This window comes from Nipponia nippon, unplaced genomic scaffold (assembly GCF_047370975.1).
Source record: "Nipponia nippon isolate SJK-2023a ecotype South Korea unplaced genomic scaffold, ASM4737097v1 scaffold_12, whole genome shotgun sequence".
In the NCBI taxonomy this organism is placed as follows: Eukaryota; Metazoa; Chordata; class Aves; order Pelecaniformes; family Threskiornithidae; genus Nipponia; species Nipponia nippon.
In genome coordinates this window covers 7,754,815-7,764,555 of record NW_028262313.1, presented here as the reverse complement: position 1 = coordinate 7,764,555, position 9,741 = coordinate 7,754,815, and positions in this window count along the sequence as shown.

Below are 9,741 nucleotides of genomic sequence, written 5' to 3'. Positions count from 1 at the left end.
ATTTTTATCTTCAAAAGATGTAGCTGACTTCTTAATTTAGCAGTTATTTAGTCTGCTAGAGCAGTCATGGATTGACTGGTCTTTACTCCATACTATGAACAATAACAACGTAAGGTATGCTAGCTATCATCCTCTTAGCCACGTGTCCAGATGAAGGAAGAATAGAAACTGCATTACGAAACTATCGCAGGGCTGGGCTTGGGTTTTTTTAAATGTATTTCTAATTTTCAACCAGATTTTTATCAGCAGTCACTAGTGCCAAGTTCTCCAAAAACTACACGATAGAACAGATTAAGTCATGCTTACGAGCAAACAGTAATGTCATCAGGCCTTCTTTACCAGAAATGTTATATTTTTAACTAGCCAGATAAATTGTATATTGATACCAAAAATTAATATAAGACTAGCCTTCCGCTGCCGCTTACTGAACAGTTTACATCTTGTGATAGGATGGCTTTCAAGCTGTTAAAGCAGAAAAATTACTGGCTGAAAGAATCTGTATAATGAAAGCCTGCATATCCTGTCAATACCGGTTTCATGCCAGTGTAACATCTTTTGTTTCAGTAGATCTGCTCTTGATTTATAATGTCATAAATGAAAGGAGTATTAAGTTATTTATGTAAGTGACTTTATTTATATAACTGACTTACGCTGTATTATGTGATGGAAAAGAAAACCAAGCACATGCCTTTTTTGGGTTTTCTATGAGCTACAGAAAGATTTTGTAAAAGTAACGCTAGTAACAAATAGTTTTCTCTATGTGACATATTAGAAATTCAGTCTCATCCACATGGAGGTTTTCTCATGAGTAGAATACACGGTAATAGATGACACGATAACGTGAAAGGATTTTAGCAAGTCTGCAGAGAGTCTAGAAAATGTGAATGCTGAACATTACAATTTAGACTGTAAGTTAGTTCAACAAAGCAATTGTTATTCAGGCTCTTCCTTGGATGAGTCAATGATTTGTACTGTGACTATTAGTACTGAATGTACCATCTAAAATTCATTTTGAAAGATTACTGAAGCATTAATGATTTAAAAGTTGTTTCTACGAGTATTTTTTAATCAATCAATGAGAAGCCCAAGCACTCTCAAGGCTAAAGAGCATACACAAGGATTTTCAACACAGCGGAATTAGGGTTTTTTCACATGCTTTTACATTCTTTTTTACTCCTTAGTGAACGATGACTATATAATATGTAGGAAATCAGGGTCAGTAGAGTAAATGTTTCTGTAGCAATCTGGCAGACACACCTTTCGTAACTCATAAAGTCACTACTGGAAAGGCACAACTGGGTCACAGAAGTGCATGGTGGGATGCTGCTTTCCAGTTATGCAACCAGGGTAACTAAAGGTTAGAGCAAGCACTTGAATAATGAGCATTTTGCCAGAAAGAGTAGAACAGAAAAACACAGTGTTTTTAAATGCTGGCTTCTGAGCAGCAGCCGCCTAACGTGTCTAGTTAGGAGTCATCAAACCGAAATAGAACCGGATGCGTCAGAACTTGGAAGAATGGCAATTCAACATCCCAAAAGAAAAATACATCTGCTTGTATTCCAAAAGCAGATCCTACCGGTTCTCTCATTCCAATAGATGATACTAGAGACATTTGCAGCGTGCTGCTCAGCTTTTTCTCCCGGCCCACCGTAACCGGCTTTATCACTCATCTCTTGGCTTTTTACTTTCTCCATCACCCAGCAACATCTTCAACTTTAAGGAATTCCACAGTTTGCCTCTGTTCTTTTTCCTGCTTCTATGTACTGCGTTACTTCTAATAAATATAATTATTGTAGATTTCTTACCTAAGTTCTGACAGAGGAAAAGAAAAGGAGAGAGAAAGTTGTGTTTCCACATTATAAAGATTTTCCAAGGTTTGGAGGGCTAGGACCGTAGCCCATGGGCACAAATTATGACATTAACTAACAAATAACTCTCATCAAGTTTGGGGAGATTAGTTAGAAAAACTGAACACTATTGCAAAGAGACTAAATAAAATGGTGCTCTTTTAATCACAATTACATCTCCTGTTACAGCTGCACACCAGATAAATATATTAATCAAAATGACCTCATTTTAGGCATGCATAGCAGCGTGTTATGTAACCATGTTAAGTATGCTATTTTATTTCCCTCCCGCCAAGGAGAAATGGTGTTTGTCTTACAAGAGTTCCAAATAAGTCTGGTTATAAAATGATGGGAAAAAGAACAGGAGGGAGAGACGAAAGTGAGAGAATTAATAAGCAAAATGACTCATTCCCCAAGTGCAGAGGTGATGTTACACTCCACTTAAATCTCAGTTGTTCTATAGGAAGCCAATGTCACCAGCAGTCTCAGTATTCCTAACATGCCCAACATTTCTCAGGATGGGAAAAACAGATGTGTTACAAGGATGGAAACTACGTCCTTTCAGACCTCATCGGTTCACAGCATTCCTGTTTTGTTTTCAGAGCTGTTTGTGAAGGCTGCCTCCATAAACAAGGAGTTCGCAGAATCCCCTGCCATTCTTTTTGTTGCTCACTTCTTCGGTGAAAAGTGGCATTCAATTAATTCTTTTCTAATGCTACTAATGATGCTTTAAACAAGCTCAAAAGCACCCTTAAAAGTAGAATACATCCCCCCACACACATAACAAGGCTGAGACTCATCTAGATTTATACTGCACTACAGAAAAAAGGACCAAGAGGCGTACATTTTTGCAATATAAGATCACTCAGCCAGAGAACTCTGATAAGTGCTGAAAATGTGAAAAACAAATGGCAGGGTATGCATTTCCCATTTGCTCAATACACACACATAAAAGAAACACTGTGTAGGCTTCACTGCAGCATACCAGTGCGTCCAAAACTCAAAGGTTAGTTACATAAATGATAAGGCGTGGGCTTAAATGCTTCATTCAGCTTGTTAATTACTTGCTTTGTGGCCTGAGCCAATGTTCTGAAACAGGTTCATCCAATATTGTGTTGCTTCCTCTGCATTTTCATTTAGTGTATTAAGCTGAAGTGCTGGGAACAATTTGTTGCAATACCTAGGAAGAGTCTGTTTTCTTTTCAAGCAATTTACAGAACAAACTTACTCAGACTCATCCACAGATGCTCTTTAAATGTCCTCACTATTTCAGAAAATTATTAAATTCAATTCTTAGAGCATTCTCTTTAAATAAGGGAACTGCTGGCTGCATATACATGTATGTACTATTGGTGTATGTTTTGAGGGTTCCTTCTTTGTGTTCTTTTAATCTACACATCCAACGTGGGGAAATGAATGGCGTATGTTAGAAAACTGTCAAAATAAAATACTTAATATGTCTCTGGCAGAAAACTAGTAGAAGCTATGTTTTAATAGTAGATGGAAATATTACTACCTTTAATTCAGTTAACTGGGATACCTAGCTGATGAGGCTCTTTAATGCCATGGCTATGAACAAGCCTTCGTTACTGAACAGCCTATCCTAAGACAGACCGACCACTATCTATTTCATGAGATGTGCAGGCAGAAACTGGAGGTTTAGAATTCCTTACCTCTGTGGAGATAAATCATATTGTATTTGGAGCAAACTGTAGTTTTACCATGAGATATCTCATCAGGATTGTACCTGGGAACCCTGTCTAAGATTTACTTCAAACAACAGAATTTGTTTTAAAACTGAAACTGCGTAACTTGCCTTGTTTTCGTCAGTGTACACCTGCAGACATCTTGATTTCTAACTCAGACATGGGCTAAGAAGCCTATTGAGACCTTGAATCTAACAGCTACAATGAAGTGGAAACAAACTGAACGCAAACATTTCAGAAGTTTTTTGTTACCAGCATTTTAAAAGGCTCTAACGAATATCCTTCAAACCTCACCTTTCTATTTCTACATGAAGGCTCCATCTTTTTCCTCTAGGATAAGGATGCCACTTAGAGATTTCTGAGTCACAAATGCAAATTAGCATTTAGATTTGAATTACAAGTCAAAAAATGGAGGTTGACTGAAACAGAAATCTCATCCGGCCCATTATATGGACCAACTGCAAAATACAGATTGCAGCTGCAAATCTGGGCTGAAGCTACCTGGCAGCATGCACTGCTGTGTGAAAGGTGATGAGATTATCATATTGCCACTCTATGTATAACCTTCTTTCTACATCATTCTCCAGATATTTCAGGAGTATTACTTCTGAGGTTGCTCATTCCCTTTGGTTCTGCATTTCATGTTCTTTTCCCTACTTGTACTGTCTTGTTTTACTTTCCACGTTTCGTTATTTCCTGCCCATGGGCCATATCATATCATTTCATCAATATTTCATCAGAATGACTCCCTACTGGAATCAGTATGGATTTCTGCTTAAAAATTGATACCGCAATATGGCCCCACATTTCTATCCTTATGCACCTGTTCCTCTTGAGTTACAATCCCGTAGTGTCGTAATACTTCCATTCTTCACATTGCTCAGAACACCAGAGTATTCTTAACTGTATTTAAACTATCATATGAATACAATTTCTAAGTTAGAACATGTATAAAAATGCCTTTTCTGTTAGCAACTGAGACTCGACCACACTATTTAGCTGAATTCACTACACAGATCACTTTTGTCTTCAGGCTAAACATTGTTTCTTCAAATTGAAGATGAAAACTGCAATTAAATATAGGCCACAGATGTTCAGGATGCAGAGGACAAAAATATAGGTTTCATAACTCGACAGTTATGCAACCAGTTGCTTTTCATATATTAAAATGAACATTTAATTTTATGCTCTTATTTACCCTTAATCTGAACATAAATAAACCTACAAGGGGTACTTAAAATGGTGAGACTTAAAGAAAGATGTTTCTGATCTATTTTAATCACGGATAATATTTTCCTCAAGACGTTCATTGTTTTCTAATTTAACTTCAGATCCCCAAATACTCAGACATCCAGTTCTCCATTGCATTAATGAGACAGCTAAATAACTTTGAGGATATCAGTCTTAATTTTGTCGCAGATCTGGTAAAGGCAAGACTATTTTAAAATAAGGCCATTATATATAAATGTTATTTACCTTCCCTACTGAATCTCATTTAAAGTGTCTACCCTGATAGTCAAAGTCCTCTCTGGGACTGGCTGCATGACACCCTGCAGCAGTGAAACTCTCATCTCATACAGCACAGTCATACATACAAGAGACAAAATTTTTATAGCAGCTGAATCTAGACTATGGAATTTAATCCCTTAGCAGATAAAAATGATCAGGGGACTAAGCACTTTCTGTACTTACATAAAAATCCTTTTCTTCAACTTAGCCTCCCTCTAGTAAATCACACATATTAATTCTCTCATGCAAAAATAAAGAAGCAAACCAAACAAGTTGTTCTGTTTGCTGACTGTAAATGGAGGCAGAATGCAAAAATGAGAGAATGTTCTTCTTACAACTATTTATACTTTTAGCCTGGTTTTCTACGGAAGCTTCACTTAAAATATGATACTGCCTGTTCATCGTCGCTGATAAGTTTTGAACCAGGTGGCTGATTTTTAAGCAATTTTTTTTGAGACTTCTACCACCTCCTTTCAAATTTGAAACTGCCAGCCAGTCACCCAGCACGCACGCACACGCACAGAGGAGGTGGTGAGCTTCCAGGTGGCTCTGGACGAGCTGCAATGTGGAGTGGCTAGCACAAGGGACGGGGGGACAGATGCGGTGGGAAATATGGAAGAGAAGGTACACAACTCTCCATGGGAGCAAACTTCTTCAGTATCAGCATCAGAAAATTAACTTCTTAAATATTCAGGAGACACTTGAATACTTTGGCAGTATGAGCACAGTTCACAGAATGAGAAATACAAACTGAAAGGCTTGCTAGGTATTTCACAATTTTTTTTTAAACTAAGGCCACAAAGCACTATCTTAATAATAAAAATAATAACAACGAAAAGCAGAATAGGAAGGCAACAGGTTTGCTCAGAGTCAATAAAGGCAGTCATTCCCAAAACAAGTCATTTTTCGTGATGAATGAGATAGGCCATGTAGATATCTCAATTTGTATTTTACATCACCGTGTGAATATGCAGAATTGGTATGCTTTTATTTTTAAGCTAAAGAAGTTTAATTCAGACACAACACAGAGCCTCACAAAACCATTTTGCAGCCATTTTAGAAGCAGAATTGTAGATAAGAAGAGCTAAGAGCCTAAGATTTCTTAGAACAAAATCCATGTAAATATCCAGAACAGCTCCTGACCCTTTTGCAATGTCTGAGGAACTGGAGAACTACGCAAACAAGACACTTAATAAACTTGAATTACAGCTGCTGGTATAAAAACCTAATGTGTGTGTGTCTGTTCATTCTGCCTTGCAAAGGCAGAATCAGCTGTTCCCAACCCCTGAAGAAAATCTTCATTAATCTCTTTTAAGAATCTGACACAAGTCAGTTGGGTTTGTCAGGTTCAGCCAAGCTGCATGAGTCGGGTCACCCGAGTCAAGAATAGAGTTTTACTGGTAACTCAGAAAGAGACAGACAGAGAGATGGTTGTTTTAAACCCCCTGTAATAGCCAGTCTGAATCTGGCAGGCCAGTTCCTCTCCACAGCACAAAGCAAGCTTCTCACAGTTTCTAAATGAAGCACAAAGTCCTTAATGCAGTTACTAAATGAGAAGTGGCATCTCAGTGGGCTGCCTCAGTGGATTAATTTTAAGTGCATAATTCAATATAGACCCACATAAACCTTTATGAATAGAAAAAGAGGTTATATAAGCATGTTCTTACAGCATATACTGCAAATTTAAAGGCCAGTTTGAGTATAAATCAACTCTATCTTTTATTAATATTTTCACCTTCCCATTGGTTCATTTCTCTAGCAAATGTGCTAATCAGATTACTTTCCTCACTCATACATTGAGATGCCTAAAATAAAATCGGCATTTCATTGCCAGAGACCAAATTTTTTCCTCAGTCCTCTAAGAAAAGTTTACGTCGGGCTCGTTCTGTGGAGGCAGGTTGCATCAGTGAGAGTTCAGCAAAGGCGCTGAATGCGAAACCATCATTTCACATTGGTCAAAGTTAAACATCTGCAAGTCCTGCAGGGACCTGCATGTCTCCCAAAGCCTTGTCTCACAAGAGCAGAAAAGATGCTGGACAAGCTTCTACAGCAAGTCAGCACTAGGAGGCAAATTTGCAGCCCTTTTATGTCCCAGGAAACATCCTTGGGCAAGTTTAACAAGGTACCAGGTAAGAGCGAAGTGGGACGTCTCCTAAAAACAAGGCAGAAGCTCTATGTCTACTCCCTGCCTTCTTTGGAGCCAAAACACACACACTCGTCAGGGAAACCAGAATGGAAACCAGCTTCCTATTTTCAGCCCTTGCTAGCTAGACAAAATTGGCCCGCCAGCTTTAGACACACAGGCGCCTCGCTACTGCTGCTATGATAAATGGTCACAGGTTCATCAGTTTAGCTATCATTTCTGTGCTTTAAGCATACAGCTGTTAACTGATCAATTCAAAGACTTCAGAAAGCCGAAATAAATTAAGACCTACCTCAAAACTATTTTTCATGTGGTAGATGAACCATTTTCCATAAATCAATTTCTTCCAAGCCAATATTGGTATACTTCACTGCACTACAAAAAAAAAAAAAAAAAAAAAAAAAAAAAAAAAGATTAGTTTGATGATCCCAGAAATGCAAAGATAGTCATCTTTTTAGCCAGGGATTAATATTGCCTTCAAGCAAGGTAAATCCCTAGCCCACTGAATGCCAGTTTTGCAAACTGATTAGCAGCTTCACCAGTTAAAAAATATGTCCAAAGCCTTACTACAATTTATTATTAAACATAATCAGATTAATTAAAGTCAGAATGTCAGGCTTGGGCTATTAGTAGAAATATTTATGATTATGTGTTGATAGTAGCAGCTATTCTGCTATTAGGCTGTATATTAACAGACTGAGTCCAAAATGAACACAGTTTTTAAGAAAATTGCATGGGTTTAAAAACAAAAACAATCCTCCAAATATCCCCAAGCTTTGTGGGAGTTCAGATCCAGATCTGGACCAGAGCAGTGCATCTGAATTACAGTTCCACAACACACAGAACCAAACCCCTAATTCACATACTGGCTGAACTCTGGAGAACTTTATATCTAGCTCAAAATGTAGCTTTCTGTCTTGGGTCCACCATCAAGGTAAACATAAATGAAGAGCATGCTGCGAATGAGTGTGGAAATGCCTACGCTGTGTTTTGCAGGGAGATGTGAGCTTGCTCTGCTTTCTCTGAGCCAGGTGGACGTCAGTCAGTTCCAACTTAAAAGCCATTACGCCACAGGCACTGTGTTGCATCAGTGGTGCACCCAGTCCGGTGCCAACTCACATCCCCGCAGCTTTGAACAGGAGCCACGTTAGCTGTGGTCGGCCTGCGAGATAGCCCACCTTGTGAAAACTCAGTGGAAGAAACGTCTACAGTGACAATGAGGAACTCAAACAAGCCAATAAAATAGTATTTTTAGTAAGAAACAGCTATTAATTACAAGTCAAGTTCTGAAAGGGCTACCTAGGAAACACAGATATTTATTCAACCATTTTTTCACTGTAGGCTATCAGACAGTGTGAATCTGGGGCAATTTCTCGCAACTTCAACATAGTTCTGGCATAGCTAGGAAGAGACTTGAGCCCAAGTTATTTACTGAGATTTATTTTTGAGCAATGCAGAAACAAAAAGGCCCAATTATAATCTTATTTAAACCAAACTAATTCCATTGGCTTTAGTAGATTTGCTCCTGACTGACAGAGCTGTTCCTGAGATCTGAAAGACAGCCCAAAGCGCCACTTAGCACTGAAATCCTTCTTGTTATTTTACATTTCTTTGGAAAGTTGCATAAAGTCTGTTGTTGTTTAAGTCACTCCCTGAAAGAAAAAAATCTTTGCTGCAGTACAGTGGTTACAGACCCATACTGTTAATAAAAACAATGCAACAAATGCAAAAGCCTAGCAAAGTTATCGGTTCCGTCTGGAAAATTGTTGGGTTTATCTGGTCAGTCAATACAAAAGTGTGTGCGTGCGCTTCTAAAATTCCCATTATTAAACAGAGGGAGAAGACTGACAAGCTGCCTGTCCAAGGTAAAGAAATCAGATGTTCCAGCAGCTCTGGCTCTGGACGCTGCCAGCACTACTGGCTCAACTTCTTTCACACAGTAAAAGCTATGAGAAATTAATTTTGAAGACCAGGCTATTGCAATGGTACATGCAATGGTCTTGGTTACATCAGCACAGCAAGGGAAACACTACAGGAGAGTAAATAAATGTCAAGGCTCTGTGCCTACGAGACGGCAGCTGCCTGCAGAGTGCCTGCAGGAAGGCGAGCCACTGATCTCAGCCGGGGAGAGATGAGCGGCAGCCGGTCAGCACAGGAGCTGCCACCCTCCCGCAGCAGCGGAGCTCCAGGCTGGCTCAGACCGCAGGGCTGGGGCTGGACGTGCCAACCCCCTGGTTCATCCCATTGCTCCCAAGCCAGGTTTCAGCACTGCTGGGCAGGGCAGAGAAGGTGAAGCAGGGAGGGGAACAGGCTCTGGCATGCCTGAAGTCTCCACAGAGGGGTCCAGGCATCTCGCTGCTCCATCCCAGCTGCCTCTGCTATGCCATTAGCTTTCCAGGGATACAAACTGTCTTTCTAAAGGAGTGGTATGCTCTAAAAATGAATTAGTCATGGCAGTACATCTGTATCATCTCACTTTTGAGCCACTGCCTTCAAAAGGAGAAGTCCATAAGAAAAAGGATGGAATAAGATATAA